Source organism: Dermacentor variabilis, chromosome 11, assembly GCF_050947875.1.
Source record: "Dermacentor variabilis isolate Ectoservices chromosome 11, ASM5094787v1, whole genome shotgun sequence".
Classification (NCBI taxonomy): Eukaryota; Metazoa; Arthropoda; class Arachnida; order Ixodida; family Ixodidae; genus Dermacentor; species Dermacentor variabilis.
Window position 1 is genome coordinate 26,390,935 of NC_134578.1, and position 20,136 is coordinate 26,411,070.

The 20,136-nt window shown below is 46.5% G+C and overlaps 2 protein-coding genes across 5 annotated transcripts in view; both read right to left on the reverse strand.

Moving 5' to 3' along the window:
* The window catches only part of LOC142563889 (uncharacterized), a 91,856-nt gene extending 82,615 nt beyond the window's left edge, over positions 1 to 9,241 (reverse strand). For all 3 annotated transcript variants that reach the window (XM_075674582.1, XM_075674583.1, XM_075674581.1), the window contains exons 1-2: positions 9,056 to 9,241; positions 786 to 1,029 (exon numbers count right to left, since the gene is read on the reverse strand). The gene's annotated coding sequence lies outside the window, so the exon portion shown is untranslated. The remainder of the gene's footprint in view (positions 1 to 785; positions 1,030 to 9,055) is intronic.
* Positions 9,242 to 17,783: 8,542 nt separating this feature from the next.
* Cdc37 (cell division cycle protein 37) overlaps positions 17,784 to 20,136 on the reverse strand; it is a 28,593-nt gene continuing 26,240 nt past the window's right edge. For both annotated transcript variants that reach the window (XM_075674585.1, XM_075674584.1), the window contains exon 11: positions 17,784 to 18,288. The gene's annotated coding sequence lies outside the window, so the exon portion shown is untranslated. The remainder of the gene's footprint in view (positions 18,289 to 20,136) is intronic.

Below are 20,136 nucleotides of genomic sequence, written 5' to 3' on the forward strand. Positions count from 1 at the left end.
TTGGCTGAAGTGTTCACAGCAGCGTATGCTAGCCACGAACTATGTTATTTCCCCAAACGCAAAGGGTGGATCTGGGCCCCTTTAAAAGGCATATCAAGACAACTTTCTCAACATAAATGTTCAAGAAGAAAGATTCCCTTAAGCAGTTGCAGTCATGTGTCGTGCCCTTCTCGACATGCAAAAATATTCTTTCTGGAAAGATGTCCGAATAGTAATGCTCGGCATGCTTGCACATGCCACATTTTTTGCAGCACCCACTGGGAAATTTTTTAACTACTGATACTTGTACTTTGTTGCCTCTGTATACAAGCACAGCATTTTTGTTTTCAGCGGCAAAGTTGAACGAATTCACAGATACTTGTTGTGGTGCAAAACAACCGAGAGGACAGCAATAATTTCTGCATGTACGTTCAGAAAATCTGAAGACGGTCTTGGTGTCGATGATAAATACACTCTGCACTAAGAAAAGCGAGTACACGCATGCCTACACAAATTCTCTTTCGGCACGGTGGACAAAATGCACATATACTTAGTGATCGGAATGCCTAAACAAGTAATGTTCGTGACTTCGAAGCGCTGATCCTCATCTGGCCCTCGACACCCTGGCAAATTTGGAAGGAACATACTGGAGCAAAAACTTTAAAGACCCCCTTCAGCTATAGTAGCTAATTCGGTGTCTTATGGACGAGAAAAGCAAAGCATTTTCTGAATGGTCACGCTTTCCATAGAGCAGAATGGGTGACAACGAAAATAATAAATGAGAAATCTTGTTTCATAACACTTACCGAGTCCATGATTTCCATTTTTCCATGCTCCTCCACATTCTTCGAAAATGTGGCGATGTAACGCCTGTGAAACAGGCGCCTGGCCCTGCCATTAGCTTCACGAGTCTTCTCAGGGTTCCAGCCCACAGGTTGCCCCATGTGCCTTCCGCGAAAGCACCATAAACGTCAAGAGGTTCAGCAAACACGCTCGACGCCTCTCTGTGCGCAAGGAACTTTTCGCACAGAATGGATTCGTCCATGGAAGCTGCACAATGAATTTGAGCCACAAATTGGACATCAGCCTCAGAGAAAACCAGGCCGCATGGCATGTCTGAATCAGCAGGACATGTCTACAGAAACAACTTGAATATCTAGATCACTTCAAATGTTAAACACTGGTAAAAATTACTGGTCTCTGACTGCTTCCCTGCACTTGACTTCTTAGTTTTGATGAGATGACAGACACTGGTTAGCAGGACAAACATGCAACAATGGAATGAATGCACAGACACGACAAGTCAGCCACAATTATAATTGGCTCTCATCTTGAAGTCTGCAGTCATAAAAAAAGGCCAGACATCAAATGTGAGAAGAAAAAGAATGCATCAATAATAAGAAAAAAAAACATGCCAATGCACTAGTTATATATGTACACTATAGAACCATAAAACAACTGCAAGATTGTGTATCAGACGTACAAGCAACAACTTCCTGAAGCAGTTTGTTCCGCATAGTAACTGCATAAGGGAAAACTGTATCTGAAAAACATCAGTGACGTCTTATTTTACGGTTGTCCAGATACTATTTGTTTTTGAAATAATTTGCAGAGGAGATAGGTAGGTTTCTGCAGAGATACCAATTTTGTTGAAGTAATTTAATAAAGCAGTTCAAGCTTATCCTGTCGGCACTTAGACAACTATGTCATCAGGCACCAAAGGGCAAACAATTTCTCCTACAAATGTTATTGATGCCGGGCCTCAGTCCTGGTGCTGTCAATGACAGGTGTAGGAAGTGCAGTAGCCATTGAAAGGTGCACCTGTCGCAAGAAATATATATAGTATGCATGTACGTCATTCAATGATATTCCATGACTTCCAGTCTGCGGCAGCGCCATCTTGGGGAACCTATAGGCCTATGCGCGCACCTGTTGATAAGGTACCCCAAGATGGCGGAAGCAGACAACAGCAGCGGATGTGACGTCACGTGAATACTATGTATAAGCAGCAGGAGGAGTCTCACAAAAATGAGACACCTTTTCCAGAAGTCTGTGCTTCTGCAAATTTTTCAGCCATCTCGAGGTGAACTGTACAATAAAAGGTGACGGAAGGCGAAATCTGATGCGCGTTGCATTAAGCCAGTTCTTCCACATTCTTCAACACAGAATACCAGAGGCAGCTGGACTTTTGCAACTGGAAAACAGGAACTTATATTTGATGAATTGCTGCTTCCAGTAAAGAAGCACCTGCAACGACCAGGAGCTATAAAAACAAGGCTGACAAAGTTGCATAAAAACTTCAACAGAGTGAGTACGCTAACGTTATGGTAAACATGGTTCCACTGCACGCACGAAGGCAGTCTTTGCCCCGTCTCAAAACATTCTGCTTGTGAGCAAGCTCTGTTGCCACAGCTCCACGGGGTCACCATTTCCACAGAAGCATGGTCACACACACACATTGCACGTTAATGTAGACGAAAAGCCAGCTGAGGAAATGTGTTTGTTCTATATCCAGTCACATGCTGTCGAAGGCTCGACTGGTTTCTATCTTCTCAACCTATCTCAACCCCCTGGTCGCAATTAATATGTTGCTGTACAGCTTATACAATGGTCTAGGGCCTTAAATTGCTTGACTACGTTCCCTTTTCTTAGATTTACCCACAGGGTGCTACATTTGTTGCAACACATTGATATGTTTTCGTTCACGCGAATCTCGGTGCGGTATGCATTGATAACCAATATAGGGACACGGCGTAAAAAAAGTTACCCAATTCCTAGTCAATCTGACACGATCAGTGATGTGTTCGCGACTGTCACGATTTCCTTTATTACCGTTGTGAGAAAAACGCTACAACTAGCCTTAAGCCATCCCTGGGCCGTACTCTGCGACCATAAATTTCTGTGATAGTATCACCGTCAAGCGTGCACTGATTGGCTGCATGGTTGACCTCTACGTCATGCACGAAGGCGACAGTATTGCCGAGGCGATCGTCGCAGCTAGAATACGCCCCCAAGCCGCCAACGCTGTGAAACCAGACTACACCCCGTTCCATGCATAGCAGTCAATGCTGTGGAAGCTATGCAAAGAGTTTGGTCAAGAAAAGTTACCAATCCGCGCATTCCATCTACGCTTTGCTAGGCGTTCCGTCCATGGTTCGCTGCACGCCAACAGCGTTCACTCACGCGAGCATGCACGTGAGGCTCTTTGCAATGGATTGCAAATAAAGAATCTGAAAAGAACAAGAAAAATATAAATGATCTAAAACAAGGAATCAGCTGCTGTATGCCACGGCGTGTTTCTTTCTAAGGATTAAAACTTGTTTCATTCAATACTGGGACCTATATATAAACAATTAACAGCTGCGTGCAACTGCAGTCAAATATTATGTAGACCCCACGCACTGTGGGAATCGATTTATGTGAAGCTTTCACTGCTGGATGCCTTGATTGACGGTAATTAGTAATGATGTTGACGGCTAAAGCTAAATTTCTTCCAAAGTTTAGGCTAAGACGAGAGTGGTGGGCTGATGTTAAACGTTACCTTGAGTGCACCACTGCTCTTTGTCTGCGTAGTGCATAGAACACACAGGGAGAGGTGTTTGCTTGAGGCGCTCTGTGCCATATTTTATTACCTCTCAGAGGGTTGAGTGCTGTCTTTTCCTCACATGGCACATCGCATTGTGGCAAAAGTATTAAACTTGAATTGGATTATGGGGCTGTACGTGTCGAAACCACACTCAAATTATGAGGCAAGCAAGCTGCAGTGGCGGGCTCCAGATTAATTTTGACACCGTGATGTTCCTTAACGTGTACCAAAATCTGAGTGCACGTGTGTTTTCCATTTCGCCCTCATCGAAAAGCGGCTGCCATGACTGGGATCAAATCCATGACCTCTATCAATGCCATAGCCGCAAAGTTAACGTGGCGAGCACAGAAGTGTTCATTTGACAGTCGACCACTTCTGTAGTGTCTCCTGGACCCGGCGGTGCGATTTAATTAATGCATCTCTGCTTCTGCACGCGCTGCGTAAGTTGCCCGCTTGACATAGTTGCATGGCGTTAATTTTTCAGAAATAGCAGGAACGTACTGTACCGTACCTTTAGCTTAAGCTTATCCTGTTTCCCCGCAACTGCTATCAACCACTCTCGTATCGTAGTGGGGTTTCCTTGCGTTCTCACGTCACCTCCTGCCCCCCCTTCTATATGGCAACTGCCTCTTCACCCTCTCCTCCTCTCTACAGTTCTGTGTCACCCCTGGCCCCGCACCTTTGCAGAAAGGGAAGCGCTGCAGTTTCTGCAATGCTTCTGCGGGGAGTCACAGATAATTACAGTGTCAAGCGGCTAATGTGGCGATGGCCATGGAGCTCGGGAGGGCATTGTGCGCATTTGATGCGGTGGGGTGGAAACGAGTTTCTCCTGTTGCCTTTCCTCTCTTAGTCGCGCCTGTCATCTATATACACGCTCTGAACCCTCCCCCCCCCCCCCCCGACGCGATTTGCGCGACAGAAGCAGCCACAGCAGCTCACATAAGCAGCAGCAGTGGGAAAGTCGAAGAAAGGCAAAGAAAGCTTGCTTTAAAGGGTCCCTCACCAAGTCCCATAGAAAATTTTGGTTACACACTGGACATTGTTACGTGTCCTCTATTGAGCGTTGTGCCACAAGAATTTTTTGAATCGGCTCATTAATAGCCGAGATAGAAATATTTCAGTGCAGTAATTTCAACAGGTGGGCTCCACTGCCAAGCATGACGTTCTCTCCACTCGCGCCCGGCCGACTAGCCTTCGCAAGCGGAATTCCTTCCCTGCGTTCTCCCCTACCATACCTCGAGGATCGCGTGACGCATACGTCACAGGCCCTGCCTTTTATTTTTTTTTCTTTCTCCTCGCTTGTTTTTTCCCGGCGCTACGCATTTCCCCTGACGGCGTCGCGCGCGAGCTGTTGTCTCATTCGCACAGCGCACGATTTTGCGCGCTGTGCACAAGGAAACATGACTAGCGGTATAATTCAGACTGGCGGTAGAATGCATATACGAATACTGAGGCAGAACAAGCGGATCGCAGAGCATGATCACGCGCTGCAGAACGGTAGGAAATGGCATAGTTTCGGTACCTACGCACGTGACCGCACGACCGTGGGAACAAGCAGACGAAGCGGAAGTAGATCTCTCTTGCTTCAGTGCGAAGTAAAAAAACAAAAAACAAAAAAAACACGCAGACATTCCGTTTTATTATTTCTCTAAACTTCAATTCGTCAATTCAAGCAACAGATCGCACAGATAACAGATGTTGTCTTGAGTAATTTTCGAAGTCGTGTCAACACGAGCGACGTCACACAGCGGACACGACTATGTAGGCGTGGGCACACGAGTACGTCACTCCGGTTTGGAGCGCGGCGGCCGCGAGAAGGAAAAACGGCGTTCGGTTTGAAATTTCAGATCTTTACGCGGCGCGTAGCGATGTAATACTTTGCAGACGCGATCGTTATCGCTCAATGTATGCACGGCACTTGTCAGCTCAATATGGCCAGACCTGGTGAGGGGCCCTTCGAAAACATCGAACTATATCGAAGTGCGAACGCAGCCATTGCAAGAAGTCTCTCTAGCATCCACAGCAGTGACTGCTGTGTATGGAACGGAGTAAAGGGGAAAACGGAGCAAAGAACGTTCTCCGTAGTACCTAGACAAGGGCAGGCATTCAAGAAAGCCCGCCGATTTTCTCCCTACACCCTCTTGTACTTGCGGCATCTCGTGTTGCTGTTCCAGTCGGGATGCCGCGCGTCCTGCCAGCCGCCATCTTGGCCCGAGCCCGCTCGGGGAGGCCGCGCGTTCTGTCCACCGCCATCTTGGCCCAGGCCTGGTCAGGGAGGGCCGAGAGTTCCGTCGACAGCCATTTTCTGTTCCACGGCGGTATCAGATTTCGTACATCTGCGCTCTGACAAATTCCTGCATTTCCTGCTCCGTTCGTTCCTAGTGCGTAGCGCTCGCTTGACGAAATCTATGATCCGAATTTGCAGCGAGTTGCCAGCATGTAAAGCGGGCCCGGGCGATAAAGTCAGTCCGCGCGTTCCGTACATGGTTCCCTGCACGCCAACAGCGTTCGCTCGCGCAAGCATGCACGTGAGGCTTCATCATAGATATTGAAGTGATGATGTTGAAATACTTCGTCGGTTGGTGTCTGGAAGTGCCCCTGGAGTAGCTTCGATGCAGTCTTAATTGTACACTCGCATCAGCGTCGCCTGTTCCTCCGTCAGTTCGCTCCTGTGTCTGGTCATCTCTCATGACTGCCGGCGCGGAGTTTCCAGTGACAACGTCGACGCAGGCCTGAAATACGCGACGCGGCGCGGGATCGGGGAGGTCCAGGCGTTTTAATAAAAAAAAAAGTGGAAGGGTATATGGGTATGAAGCCTAAATCACGCTGATACAGATTGGAGGTAGTACGTCTCGCATGCGGCTTTGCCAAATCAAGTTGTTGGACAATGGTCCGGCCAATGCCTCCTTTACTAGATGCCAGCCGCGTTGTCCATAAACTCGGTTCCTGGCCCTCTCCCTTTTCTCTCCTCCGCGACAGGCAACGAGCGCCACTTGTGGCGGACGTCTGCAACCTAGATCACGTGCTGCGGCCTCTGAGATTACCATGGCGTCTGTTGCCATCTCGGAGGGCCGCGCTAACAGACGCCCGCGCATATAAAGCGCCGGCGGAGCATTCAGCCGCCGCTGCCACATCCGCCGGAAGTTGAAAAGGCAACGAGCGCCGCCTCACGGAATTTATGCTGAACTAACTTCAACTAAGGGAACCGCCGCCGCAATGGGAAAGCGAGCAACGCTGCTGGCATCTAGTAAAGGAGGCATTGGTCCGGCGTTGCTATAGTGAATTAGGAGGGGGTAGTGGGCTCAGGGAGAGCCTGCGGGTGTGGCATCTCACGTCGACGCCGCCAGATGGCGCCACTAGAGCATGGGCTGTATGGAACGCGAAACTGAGCATTTTCAACGTAGAGAAAGCCGTGTGCGCTTGGTGTCACGCCGAAAAAAGAAAGCGCGCAGCTCCGTAGCATGTTTTCTGAAAACTTCCTCTAAAATTAAGACAAGGCGCAGAGAAAGGTGGAAAGACGGACGTTCTTCAAGCTTGCGCGAAAATAAAGCCGACCCAACGAGTGCAGACTAACGGCCGCACAACGATGCGACTGATCTCTAAACTAAAAGCTCGCGTACACCGTAGAAGAGGTAAATATGTGAATGGGTAAATTGCTTAATTCATTTGCCATTAACAATTTTTGTACAGGTCAGGACCCAATTGCATTCACAAGTTCAAGTGAGCCAAACAATTGCGGCGCGTGTACTAACACATTCGGAACAGAGGCCAGATATGATGAGGTTTTATTCCTTTACCTGCGATTTTGTTTACGAAAGCATATATCCCCTGAAAGCTAGGGAGTTAATCCTATGGTGATGTCACTATTATGCGGTCGTAGTGGTTACCAGGGATAGCGAAATTTCGTAACACAGCAAAATAAAGAGAACTCGTCGTAGCCACAAACTCTTTATTGGTACGAAAGATGGGCAGCTACTCCTTTCTCAAAGTGCATGCTGCTACGAGACAGGCACTATGAGGAACGGCTTATCTTCGCGTGCAATTTCTTTTTACGCCGTTCCTGTCGCGATTGGTTGATCCATTTTACATAGAAGTGCAGCCTGGTCAGCACATAGAACTTTGTCAACTCTGTTGTGAGCGCATCTTAGTGCTGGCTGCAGCCTAAGGCATAGCCGAAGTTCTCCTTCACTAGCAACATTACATCCACTATGCTGTCACTGCAGAGTTTCTCTCGGCTGAAGAACACAGTGAAGATGTCCTCCAACTTCTTCACTGCCCTGAAAAGCTCCAGCGAAGGATATAACAACCCTCCCTTGTCGCATGTCACAGTGAACTCAGAGTTTCTACTTTCCGTATTGGGGGTTTCCATAAGAAAGGCCTTGCAAGACATGCAGTCATAACACTTCAGAAACTTTCGAGCAACATACCCTGCCATGTAATGTATTAGACGGTCGTCGCTCTTCTGCTCCACCAACTTTCTGTGCTCAGCAGGAATACTACGAGGCATGCGTTCGGCTGAAGGTTTCCTTCCTCAATGAGATGGTCAATTGCAGCAGCCCTGGCTTATTGTGCTGGAGCATCTTGCGCACTCAGGAGAGAACTCATTTCTCCACTAGCTCCATTAAGGTCAGCATTGCCTGGGCGTACTATTTTCGCAAAAGTTATAAAAGGATAGGCAAGTAACGACAATTAGAAACTGCGTTGGTGTTGGGTGGACATTAGACCCACATGATTGCCTGACTATACGAAAAAATTTTTCAGCGAATCCTGGCTTAACCTGGATGTCATAACATACCTAAATCCCTGGCTGACAAGATAATCCAGCAGTGATAATGCGCTAGATATCGTCACCCTTAGGCCATCTGCAGTTGAATCGCTCAAAAATCCACCTACTCTTTTAGCGTGTTTCGCACACAAACCGCACACGTTTCGTCGAGTTTTTTGTCTTGGCGGTGCAAGTTGCGTTCCCAAATTCGCCGTGTTTATTCATCTTTCGGCGCGGTGAAGGACGGCTGCTTTCCTTTTTTCCACTTATATCCTGTTTCACAGCCGGGAGCGAAGCAGGGTCGCTGCCGTTGACGTTTCGACCTTCCTACTGCTCACGTGTTCGGCCGACTGCGCGCGAAACAGACTCGAACGGTAGGTTAAAACACCAAAAAACAGTCAACGTCGCGATTCAAGCCCGCATGAACAAGCGCGCGAAGCACTTCATTCTATGGCGAAGCAGCGGAGGGAGCCAGCCCACGCGACTACAGCGCCGCCACCGAAATCCGCGTGCCGTCCACACTCGCCGCCTCGCTGCAATGCATAGGGCGCTCCGGCTCCTGAGCCCACTACCCCCTTCTAGAACACCATAGCGTTGCAGCAGAAATAGGGCTAGCAGCAGGAAAAAAAGTAGGCCTAGCGTCGGCATTCCACGGAAGCAACAATGCAGGAAGAAGTTGCCGCAAGCGTAAGCATAATTGTAGAAGACAGATGTGGCCAGCTTACATTTATCGTTCGTGATCCCCGTCTCCTATTCATCTCGTCGTTCTTGACCAGGGGGTCGCCTAAGACGCCGTAAGAGAACGTGGGAGCGTACCGCAAATCGCCGGGCGACGAACACGGTCGAGTGAAGAACCCGGAAACCCCTAGACGAACGTTCGACTGCCTCGACATGTCTCGACTCTAATTGGTTGCGCACAGCACAGGCGCTCGAGGCCAGGCGGCGCCCCCGAGGGCTCGACATTAGAGTCAGTGGTTCCAGTTTCAGTTACTCTACGTGACATTGCCGCTCGGCCTGTACAAGTACACCACAGTTTTGCCGGCGTAGACGTATTTGCCTACATAAACTTTACTACGGAGAGGGTAGGAAAAAGCCCTAGGAGGAGGTGGGCGAAAGAAAGTGGGAAAATTTGTCGGCGTAGCTATCTTTGCGAGATGACATGGTGACTTTATTTGCGATTAGCAACCTATATTATGATGGACAACTTTTATAACTTGCGATGAAGTTGAAGCGGCCTTGCAAGTCATGAACCGAGGGAAACGGCAGGAGAGGATGAAATATAACAGTCCATTTAATCAAACATGGAGGAGATATCATGCTTAAAAAGTCCGAGGCCTCTTAAAACGCAATGCTTCACGACTTCAAGTGTACCAGAGAACTGGAAGAATGCCAACATTATACTAACCCATAAGAACGGAGACGTTAAAGAATTGAAAAATTATAGACCCATTAGCTTGCTTTTAGTATGGTAAAGATATTCACCAAGATCACTTTCAATAGAATCAGAGCAACACTTGACTTCAATCAAGGCTGGCTTCAGGAAGGGATATTCTACAATGGATCACATCTATGTCATAAATCAGTTGAGAAATCTGCGGAGTGTAATCAACGTCTACATATGGTTTTCACAAATTATGGAAATGCATTTGATTCAGTAAAGGCACCAGAAGTCAAGTAGGGGCATTGCTCTATCACGGAGTACAGGAGGCATACGTGAATAATATCTTAGAAATATCTACACAGATTCTCAGCTATACCTTGGTTCTCCACAAGAAGGGTAGAAGGGCAGTGTGTCGGAACAGTACAAATACGAAAACGAACGATAGGATAGGAATAACTTTATTAAAATGCCGGCAAACGACGGTTTAACGTGTCGTGACGTTGGCCAAGCGTGGACCCGAGGTTATGCCCTACTCTGCACTACCCCAGTTCGGCCCGTTTGTGGTGGGTCGTGAGGCTTGTGCTTTTCAAGCGCACCCCGGGCCTGCTGGACCATAGAGTTTCATACAATTATTGTGTGAAACTCTATGTGCTGGACGGCCCATAGTTGTATGTAGGTATGTAGAGTGCACTGCACTTTGAAGTTCGGGCGGGTATGTCCTGGAAGTAGCTACGGTCGGGAACCTGGCACAGTCCCACATGATGTGCCCTTGGTCCGATGTGCCACTCGGATAGAATTTTCTGGGTGAAGCACGTGTAGCAATGCCGGGGCGAGGAGTGACCTGGTCTGTATCTGCCTTAGGATGACGGCATCCTCCCGACTGAGTGCCGGGTGGGGAGGCGGCATTGTGCGTCGAGCTAAGCGGTAACACTTGGTAACTTCGCCACAACTGGTCCCTAGGTCTTTGGTTTAGAACCACTGCACGGAACGGTCACTCTCGGGGGCGCGGAGGGTAAGCGCTCGCGGAGCCGAATGGGCCGTCTCGTTGTGGTTTGGTGAGGATGCACACTCGCCGGCGTGCGCCGGGAACCACTTGATACGGAAGGTGCTGCCGCGGTCTTGGTCTTGGACCTGCCGCCGTTCTTGGTCGTACTGGGGGTGCATGTTCTTCGGGATGGGGTCTACGTGTATGTCGGCCCGCGCCTCCTCGTTGATCTCGCACGGTTGCCGGCTGGGAACTTGGGGGGTTGTAACCCAGGGACGTCAGTATACTGCAGCCCGTCTTGGTGGTAGGTAGACTCTCCATTTGCGCGGTGAGCTGCGCCTCGGCTATTTCTTCTAGGGCGTTTTATGGACGCCGAGCTGCAAGAGCCGAGCCGTACTCGTGGCCTCCATTAAGCCCAGCGCCGTCTTGTAAGCCCGTCTGATCGATTGAGCACATACCCGGTATTTCACGTCAACACCTTAGCGAGCTATGCCATGAATGAACTGGACATGTGCCACTCTTCAGTGAACATCTCGCCAACTTGAGTCACTGAGTACATGCGTGTGCGGCAAGCGAGGGAACCATACTCAGCGTTCGCAGACGCCAGTCTCGGAGGCCCCGCGCGGACTTCTCGGCAGCACCACTAGATGGCGCAGCGTGGTCATAAACAAGCGCGAGAGAGGAGTCCGGTTACCGCACGATGCGTTTCTAAGCCTTCGCACGCACCGGCGCGACACGCATTTCGAAGTCCACGCGCAGGCTTCGCGGCGGCGGCACTAGATGGCACCAAGTGTTCTTGGGAAAGGGCGAAAGAGGAGTTTCGCTGCAGTACACGCCTCCTATGAAGCTCGTTTCGACGGTGGCAAAACGTTGCGCCGCTATATATTGATATAATGCAAAACGCATTGCCGCGGCCGACTGTCATCGTGAAATGCATTCTGCCGAATTTTTTGTCAAAGGGTTTCATCGAAGAGCGGCACGTACCTGCGTGATCCAAGTTGGAATGAAATGTTCATTGAAGAGCGGCACACATACCTAGTCACCCAAGCTGAAGCAAGAGGCTCATTGAAGGGAGGCACACAACCAGTGACCCATGTTGGTCTTACGGTTGGTTTTAACCCAGTGCCCTCTGCAGACCAGCCCGACGCTGCATCCCTCTTGCCATGGACTACTCTGTGACCCGAGTTCGCGTGAAAGAGGTTAAATGCGCGCATAAACACCACGGCCTTTTTTTTTTACCTACACTGGCTAGACGAGTGTAGCTAGTGTAACAAGTCGGCATTCTTTTTCTACTTGGTGCAGAAAAATGGAGCTCCGCCCACCTACACGAAGACATTCTTTTATGCCTGTAGTGTAGCATGAAAACTACACTGCGGTGCACTGTAATTTCGATTAGTGTAGGCAGCAGCAGCAGGCTGGCGTTGCAAACGCGCGGCGCCATTTTGCCTGATACTGTCGGCGCTGATATAGCGACGAAAGTGGATACTCGCTGCAAGGGCGGTAGCGAAGTGCTGACGTGACCATGTGTCACAGAGGCCAGCTGATCTTCCAAAAAGATAAAATCACCTTGCTCAAGGATGGTGCGGGCTGTTTCAGACTCCGCGCTCTATTATGCGCATTGAGAAGTCTTCGTGCACTGCGCGTTTGCGATGTATTTCGCTGCAGTTTGTGTAGATTTGTGATTAAAGAAAACTCGTTCATTGGCGTTGAGCTTCTGGCTAGCGCATGCAGTCATTAAGTGCGAAGTGCGGAGTCAGGCGTTTTTCGTCTGCTTATACAGAAGAAGACGCGCAGTCTATTCTAGCTCGGACCCAACTCCAACGGGGCCTATTCAAACACGCGTAAAACGCAAAAAAAGAAACGCTTTTCTGAGATAACCACTGGATCGATTTTAATGAAATTTGTTGCATTTGAGAGAAAAAGTTAAATTCTAGCGACTGTTTGATGCAGAATTTCGATTTAGGGCCTGAATATTGTTAAAAGATCTTCAAAAATTTGAATGTTCGAAAAAAATATCAGCACATATTTATAGCTCTGCATCAATAACAGATATCGCGGTTCTCTAAACGGCATTCATTAGATCATAGAAAGCGGACAAATTCATTGTCATTTTCTATCTTACGTGACTTTGTTACGTTGTGTACAAGGGTTCTGCAAAAGCTGTATTCTATATTACTAAATTTTTTTCAGATTCACGTGTACCATATCAATCTAGTACGCTTTAGATGTACTATCAGATGCAATTCACCGAATTGTTATATCATTTTTCCTTGCTGAGTTGGAGTGTTGTAAACGTGATAGTTCCGGTTTTCTCAAAATTTACAATTTTCGCCGATTTTTATTAAGATTTGACGACCTAAATCAGAAATTCGAAACCAACAGTCACTAGATTTTAAGTTTTTCTTTCAAACACAACAAACCTCGCCAAGTTTGGTGCAGTGGTTGGCGAGAAAAACGAATTCTCCTTTTACATGTATTTAGATAGGAGCACCCGAGCTAAAGCTTCCTCTCATGTTTCGCCTTTAAGAGTGGAACGCGATGGCATTCAAAGAACCCCCACTGCTTCTCACGCTTCCCGGCAACTGCAGCTCATGTAACCGTAATATTTTCCTCGAAACGCTGGTGGCGAACGCTATGCACGAAAGCGAGCTTTCTGGTTCCTTTCTTCTCTCCCCCCAAAAAGCGGGCGCCGCGGATGCGCAGAGGCGAGCGCCATCTGGATGGTGTTGTAAGGAACTGAGCGGGGATACCTCAACGGCAGCAGGAAATGAAGTTTATGCTTGACAGAATTATGTTTCCTCGTATATTCAAATCACAATCCGACGCTATCATGTCTGTAGGTTGTGTGTAAGTCGTGCTTTAGGAATTTTCGGACACATTTCACTTTGCGAAATTTACTTAGTTCAGTAATGACTATGCGCCACACAGAGGGCCTGGGCGGTTCGGAATGGTCTTTTCTTTTCTAACGGACAACGCCAACACCAGATTTTCTGCGACACTGGGTCCTAAACGCTATCGCGCAAAAAAAAAATCGAGTGCCTGGTATTTCACTGAGAGCGCCAGTTCAAACAAAACATTTGTGTTATTGTAATAAGTTGTATTTAATGGGCAAGATACTTAATAACCTGACAGGAGTCTACATTAGTCGAGTGCAAATGTTAATTACCTTCCTGCCAGTCCAACACGAATTTTCATTCAGTGTACATATAGGTTTTTTTTTTAGCTGCAACAAATGTTAAAAAATTGCCTGTTGCAGATTTCACAATTCCAACCCTTGAACTAAATTACTCTATGAGGCGACCATTACTTCTCAGAGAAATCAATATGCCCAATTGAATAATTAACATAGTTATGCTAATTACTATTTTAAATTAATTACATTACGGAGCATACTTAATTCTACAAATTACAGTGTGCAGTTCGCAAGGTGTATCCACTCAGACGAATCCTCAGGACTGCACCAGCTTAGAGATATTAATTTTCAGTGTCCAACGAAATGCACTGGCATTCCAGTTACCTTTCTTTAAGAAAACGCTGTTTTATGCATTGAAGCACAAAAGTAACTGGAATACCAATGTATCTTGCGTGACACTTTGAAAATTAATATCTCAAAACTGGTGCAGTCCAGAAAGTTTGTTCCAAATGGACACACCCGGCCAACTCATCAGCTACAATTCGAAGATTAAAGTATGTGCTGTAAAATAACTAACAAGTTAATTACAGTAATTATATTATTTACTCAATTAGACATTTTGATTTCTCATAGAAGTAATGGCCACCTCGAGTAATCTAGATCAAGGATTACACTCGTGCAATCTGCCACAGGCAATTACTAAATATTTGGTGCAGCTAAAAAAAAAAAAAATCACCGCGTATATTAGTGCCTATATCCAGTGACCTCAACGACATCCCCTAGTTGCCCACTGAACACCCCTATGAGAATGTGAATATCCCCGGGATGTGCAAAATACTTACAGCAGATGTCCCATAATTGCATGTTTTGGTCGCGCTTCCCATGTCCTGTGGACATCCCTGGCAATATATATGTCTGTGAAGGACATGCTGAATACATAGCAGGGACCACATTGATCAAGAGGCCTTTTGCATGGTGCTTTCCTGAAGCAATCAGATTGTCTCTGGTCGACAAAAGTTTACGGACCACGGGATACACGAAAAAGTTCAATTCCCGAGCAGCCTGTAGCAGTAGCCAGTAAAACTGCATACGACAATGTTTTTAGCATATTCTAGTTGAGGTCCGAACTGCAAATACATGCCTACGTTGCGAGGTTGCGGAGATATTCAGCTTATTCTCAAAATCTCATTCCCCCCAATATTTTGTCACTGTGTGTACACCCTCTCAAGCACCCACTATATTGGCTTGCCATATGCTAAACTGGCAAGTACTGGCAGAACATGCACAATTCAAACTAGAGGTTTGTTTCAACTACAAAAGTTTGTTGGCCTTCACCAAACGTACACAAGACGAGAGCTTCATAGCATCTGCTACTTGTTGGAAATCAATAAGTTTGCCACTTGCAGCAGCTAAAAATAAAATGCAGGAAAATTTAGCATGAACATTTACGTATGCAGAACATTTAAGCTAGGAAACATTTCTTCACACACACAAATGAGTTCAGAGCTTACTATGACATGATATGCTGAATGTAAAAGGTATATGGCCAAGTCATAAAGAAGTAAGAGAACAAGTGATATCTTGGATGACTAGAGAATAAAAAAAGAACAGAGAATAAAGGAACTTCTGAATGAAATTGCATTATAGTAAAAAATATGTTTGAAATGAGCATTTCTTTAATAAGAAAGCTGCAAATTATGAGATGAACAAGCGTCTACAGTGGCAACACAAACTTAAAGGAAACAATGCCAGCGTTCATCTTTTAATCAGCCTTCCAGCTATTCTTGGGCTGTGCAGGCATGATGTAAGCTATCAACGTAAGCAAAGTAGATAAAGAACATTTATCGCCTACAGCATGTAACACGTACATGCATGTTTATAATGAACATCAGACATAACGAAGGTATTTTTGTCAGTCATCACTTTGTTACAAGGTTAGGCTGTATTTTGGCTACTTGCATCGACTATATTCGTCATATACCAATACAGTGGCTTAGCAACTATGGCATAGTGCTGCTGGGTACGGGGGTCGCGTATTGATTGCTGGCTGCACTGTGATCTGGCTTAATGCAAGAACGCTCATAAGATTTTCTGGTCCAACGATACTGTAAGTGATCATAATGCTTTACAAGGAATATTCTAGGCAAAACGTTGATGAACTAAAGCTAACAGTAACCTGCTGAGAAATCAGTCTCGGCAACCTAGTTACAAGATTTATGCAGACATAGCGCTGCAAACCGGTGGTTCTCTCTGAAATTAAGGAAAACTCCACAGGTTGCCGCTTGCTCAGAGTAGGCCTACCCTGAGTTCATGATAAAAGGCTTCAATATAATTATGAAGCATCACACTGAAAGTCTTTTGATTGCAATGTCAATTATGGAAAATTAAACTGAAAATCCTTTCTCTCTATTTCCATGACAATTACAGTACGTGGATACTCGATGTGCATTTGTGCCGTTTCTTTTGGACCCGTCGTGCTGTCCTTCTATCAATAGTGCATTCACCCCATGCGTCGATGATCAGAATGCCTCTAGAAACGCGCAGTGCATTTTGCTACAAAATCGAAGTGAAGTGGATTCACTGTCATGGTTCACTCAGTCGGCTTTTTATTTTTAAAAATTTTATTTATAGATATTGAGATCTTTTACAAGATCTTAGCAGGGTGTGAGCATACAAGTACTTTCATACAAACATACAGTTCAAGCAATCATACCGACGCTTGAATTCAACATGGCAAAAGGGCAGAATGAATGAAAAAAGGAGCAAATAAACTATGTGCGGTTGAGTCACGAATGCAGGTGTGCTGTGCCAGAGCCAGGGCAGCATTCTGGCTTCCACTGCTGGAATGAAAGTTGTGCATCCACACATTAATGTAGCTGCTGAGCATCTACATGTGTGCAAAATCACGCCGAGGTGCACACACTGGTTTGAGCAGAACAAACAGCAGACGTTAAGCTAAATTTAACCCTTTCTTTTGGATGAGGACAAACATCAGCAGTTTTTCTTCGGCCTCATCTCGTGCATCATCGAGGTCTGACGGCTGCAACAGCGCTGCTGACGCTGCTCGTCAAACCAGCACTTTGAACCGTCTTCGTGTGCAATGCTAAGCCTTGTCATAGCTTTCAATACTTCACGCCTTTGGCCGAAAATGACGATTCTTGTATGCAATGGCAAATTACGGGTGGACTACACCCGTAATCCTGCAGTCTCAAAAATGTGGGCCAACGTCGAAGCCAGGGCACTCTGACACAGCGTCTCACGGCGTTAGTTTTCACAAGAGAAGAATGTAAGAAGCTGGCATGCAGCACCAGCACCAGATGTTTTAAACGGCGGCTGTGGCACGAGAGAAGCACGCGTGCAATCCTGGCCTCATGGTCAGAGCACTGGACAGCTGTGCCGGGAGGCCAAGAGGTCCGATCCCTCCACTGGCCACTCGTTTCCTCATAGCATTACAGGTAGACTTCACCCACTTTGCAGGTACGTAACCGAAAGCTCGAGTTGTGTTGAGCGCGTGTGAGCGTGTCATAGAATGCATGAAATTACACATGCACAAGCGATATAAAATATATAAGTGCCACACTGATGAATGAGAGAGCAAAGTAACCTGCGATGCATGCACGCGTCACTGTCAAGGCATCGCAATCTAAGTACGCTATTACATACTTAGAGAGTTAGTGGTGCTAAGCTTGGGTCTAGTTTTTTCGTTTGTTACCTCATTCAGGTGCCCAATATGTATATTTGTGATGAGAAAAGCAAAACGTACTGCAGGTGGTCAAAACTAATCTGACGTCCTTCCACTACAGTGTCTCTCATAGCCACAGCGTTACTTTGGGACCTCTTATCAATCACCCAACTATATTGGTCATAAAATTGTAGCAACTTGTGCTGAAACCTAAATTACTATGTTGTATTAAAAAAAGATGAGTGAACAAGAACTTTCACACAAATACAATAGAATATGTAAGTGGTGCAATTTTATTCCAGCCAAAAAAAATTTTTTTTACATAAAAATTTACATGACTCGCCAGTTTCGATTCTCAGAAATCATGGCAGCAATTTATTAGTGGACTATTTTTCAGGAAGCATAGAAAGGTGCATGTCTCTTGGCAAGTTTTCTTCATCTGTGAAAATAAAGAAGCTGTGATGCTCATTATCCTGGCTACCAGTACTGATCTGTCAAAATTTAGTTAGCCTTTTCTTTCCCGTAAGCGAAATCTCCTCAAAGTTAAAACAGCAAACGCGTTCCTACCAAGTGTCGGCAAAGTGGGGGGTAAAATAAGAATCAGAAAAAAAAAAATCTCAACGCTTTCTATGTACACAGCAAAAACAAAAACATTATGCACGGAAACAAGCAGTTAATTTGTGTCCATGTATTGAAGTATCTCGTTGGACACGGCACAAGGACATCTCCAGGCATTCAAATTTTTTTCTGCTCTAGCATTCCTTTGCTTGTGTTGGCCTGCAAAGCAAAAGGGAGAGCTATATTAATTTCCGTGTTGCCATTTACAGAGTAACTACAGTTTAGTTAAAGGGGCCCTGAACCACTTTTTATTGAAGTAGAGAAAGGTATTTGAAGTGAAAATAGGCCTTCTGAGAAACACTTCGCCCCGAAAAGTACTCCAATGCACTCAGCAGAAGCGGAATTATTGGCAGTCAAGCACGACCGCCATAATCCTTCTGCTCCTTCTCCAATGCCTCGCACTGTGAGGGCTATGGTGGAGTGGGGCGTGGCCTTCTAAATGTCACCGTGGCGCACAGTTCAAATTTGGTTTTCGATGTTAATGTAGACGCCACTTCCAATTTTGGCATCTATGACGCGCCAAACATAAGCCAAATGCGGTTGTCCTCAGCCAGCTGGAGCGCATTTAGCCTGTGGACTTGTTGCGAAGTTTCATGGCGGCCGCCATGTCTACGCTGCGTAGCAGACTGCAGCTACATGCAACGGTAGTGCGTATGTGCATTGTTTGCTTGGTGCACGACAAGGCTTGAGTGCGTGCTCACCCTCATACGCAGCGGTCTGACCATGCCACGTGGTGCAGACCGGCTTTGCCCTTCACCAGCTTGAGTGATGGATAGTAGCCACATCCAACTTGCGCATTTTCGAAGGGCTATTAGTCTGCCAAGGCATCTAACCCAGAGCGGCAACGAATGAGCATGCACTGGCAAGCGCGAGTATAGTCTGACCTTTAGTTTCGGGGTTAGTTGAGCATTCAAAACTAGTCTAAATTAGCAAGAAGACACCAATAAGCAGAGTGGCCAAAGTTTATTACCTATGTGGGCAGCCGTGGCCGAGCGTCGGCTTCTTCCAGAAGTTAAATATCATCGAAATTTGAAAGCACATTTTTGCTTACTTCAGCCTGTTTACTAAGTCTGTCCATAAATATGCACAGTAACAGTAAGAAGTGCACTATCCAAACACTCTTTTTGAATGACATCAGCTATTGGCCAAGAGTAGCCGTGTGTGGTAATTCACTACATTACAAAATGAAGCGTCCAGAAAAGAGTGAGGAGCAGGCTTCTGTTGAAATGAGAGCATCTGAGAAAAAGGCGACTTCGCACTCCACTTGCGAGCTTGCAAGCTCCGTGTGCGGCACACAACTGAAAAAGTTGGCCGAGATGTGCCATCCATAGACTATGTTTTTTCACCAAGACCGTGGGTTGGTTCAGGGCCCCTTTAATTAGCATCGACATTTGCATGCAAGCAATATATACCAGGACTGAGGCACATTTCAGAAGGCATCTCTCAGGGGTAAGGGGTGGGTAGGGAAGCCTTGGAGGCCACCCCTCTGGATCTACTAGTGGCTATGCCATACACAGCTTCATATGAACACAGATTCGAAAACTTTTAACCGTTATATGTGAATGTGTCATTATTAACCCTGTATGGTCATGTGTCGGACCCCTCTCGACACACAAAAATATCCGTCACGGTCAGATGTTGCGAAGTGCCCGAGACATGCGATTGCGTGAGTTTGCCAGTTATTTGGGTTGGTAACACCGGCTTTTGAGAAGTTTTCCAACTAATAAGTGCACTTCGCAATGTCTTTGGACAATGTCAGGACTTTTTTTCCCTTCCTTTATGCTTGAAGGGATGACAGGACGGAGACGTTTTCTGCACGTGCATTTTATGGACAAAATTTCTGCGAGTTCAATGAATCAGAAGATGATTTTACTGGCGCAGATGAACATATTTTGTGTTCAGATGATAAGCAAGCGTCACTGAATGAGAGCACTCCAGAAGAAAGCGACAATGAGGACCCTACAGACCTGCAGCGCAAATCCTGGGCTCCACTGAAGAGAGTGCTAT